The sequence below is a fragment of the Rattus rattus genome, chromosome 9 (genome assembly GCF_011064425.1).
Source record: "Rattus rattus isolate New Zealand chromosome 9, Rrattus_CSIRO_v1, whole genome shotgun sequence".
In the NCBI taxonomy this organism is placed as follows: Eukaryota; Metazoa; Chordata; class Mammalia; order Rodentia; family Muridae; genus Rattus; species Rattus rattus.
In genome coordinates this window covers 13,098,887-13,101,243 of record NC_046162.1, presented here as the reverse complement: position 1 = coordinate 13,101,243, position 2,357 = coordinate 13,098,887, and positions in this window count along the sequence as shown.

Here is a 2,357-nt window from a genome sequence, read left to right as displayed (position 1 = left end):
CTTGCTCTTTGAAACCAGCCTTCATGTTATAAGAAAGTCCAAGCATCCCATGGGAGGTCTGTGTTAAAAAAAACCCACACATACACAAACAAAAACCTGAGATCTCTATCTTCTGCTCAGCCCAGGTCCCAGCGCACAGCAGGAACATCCTGTTAGTTAGAATGTGTCTCTTCTCTCAACCTGAATTATGACTGCCTGGAATATCTGAGCTGCTTCTACCAAGCCCTCTCCAAATTATATGCCTGTGAATAGATGGACCATTGTTGTTGTAAGCCATTAAATTTTTGGAATAGTTTGTTACTTGGCAAGAGATAATCATAACTAATGAATGTCCCGACAAAGGTATTTTGTTTTGTGTGGGGAGACGTCCACCCTTCAAATTTTCTGCCCCACTGCATGTACTTCTAATTCTGTTTTAAAATTAGAACTCCTTCTGATTCTAAATAGTTCTCAATGGAGACTTGAACAATGAGTTCAGGTGAAGGATGATGGGAGGAACATCGGAGGCGACAGGAAGTGTGTGCGTGGGCAGAGGAACTGCATGGAGCATGCTCATGGAAGGTCCTAGACTCGGAGACCTAGAAGCAGCAGGGATGTGAGAGCAAGGTACAGATCTGCAGAGGGTGAGGATGGGCTGGGCACAGGAGCCACGTCATAAAGGACCTAGGAGAGATGATGAATATCAGGGGAGCTGGTGAGTGGCCTCCAGTTACACCACACACCTGGGACGTTCCTAACCCTGCACTCCTGAGCTCAGCATAGAACCCTATGCACAACTTTTGGTTCTGGATAAGCTGCTCTGGTGATTTGAATTTGCAATGTCCCCAATAGGCTCATGTTTTGAATGACTGGTCCCTAGCTGGCAGCCCTTTCTCAAAGGCTCTGGAAACATTAAGGAGGTGGGGCCTGGCTGGCAGAAGTAGGTCACTAGAGGTAGGTCTTTGAAAGTGACACATGCTCCTGTATCCAGCTTGATTTCTCTGTATCATGATTTGTCATATGATCAGCCTCTCCATCACATGTCTGTCACCATGGATGGAAGTGTTCCCACTGTTACATCTTCCTCCTTGGAGGGACTGGGATCTCTCCAAACCTCTGAGCCAAGCAAGGTAAACCTCTTGTCCTTTCTGTCCAGTAGTTGATAGAACTAGTTTTGGTATTAGCTTAGCTAGAAGCCATGGGTTCAAATGTCAGGTTCCTGCATGTTGACCAGGCACTGTGCTGTAACTATCCTGTCAGGACGGAAGATATTCTGAGGGGAGATACTTTTGCCCTTCCTTTGGGCTATCAGTCTTTTAAGAGAATGGACCCCAAGAAATTGGAATTTGCCCAGGAATCTCATGCTGGGAGAAGGAAAAGGTTGAAGTCTGGTGCCAGCCAGAAGAGGAGTTTGTCTCTGGGAAACAGATTTCACAGAGCTCTGATGACTTGTCAGACCATCTTGCCTGAGAGACCGGAGCCCAGGCAAGGATAGGTCAGAGATGGGCAGGACCCCATGGCGACCAAGACAGCTCAGCTAGGCAGACCTCTTGACATCTATTTAAATTTAAGTCTTATGTCAGGACCCTGAAGATGGACTAAGGGTTGGGGAACTGGCTCTGGGTCTTTTCATTTGTTCTTCTTCCCAACGTCATTTTAAATTAAGGACACAGCACAGCTCTTACAGGGCTTCTGCCTATGCAGTGGCGTAATCGGTATGAACAGCTAACATATAAAAGATTAAGTCTTAGCAAAGGCAGCTATTTTTACCTTTGGAATGGAGAGGTAAGGTAAATACACACAGTTAAAACTTTAAGAAAAAAAAACCGCTTAGATGAAAATCAGAATTAAGTTTTGACTGTCCCATGGAGAAGCCTTTTCCAATTTTAGTGCCCTTAAACCTTAAGAACAATGGTCTTATTGTTACTGCATTTAAAGAACCTTTACATTGTTACCAGTGCTTCGAAAATAATATTGTTTTAAAGGAATTACTTTTTAAAAACTTAAGAAAAACCTTTATATGGGTAAATTTCACATACATTCCAATCCCACTCATCTCCCCTCTCTTCAGAGCCACCCTCCACCCTAGCAACCTCCTCTGCAAAAGGTAAGAAAATAAGAAAGAATAAAACCAATCTTGTTGGAGAAGCCACAGTGTATCAGTGTATGCCACAGTATACTCCTTTGTCCACACGCCTCTATTTGCAAATGTTAGTTGCAATGAGTCATCGGTCTGTTCCTAGGCCTCTGGCTTCTGCTACACTATCAATCCTGGATGCTTATATTCTTCTTGGATATCCTGTTGTTGCCCTGTGTCATGGAGATCCTGCAGCTTTGGCTCTGTAGGACCGGCCCTTTCACATGCTTCAGCAGTTCAT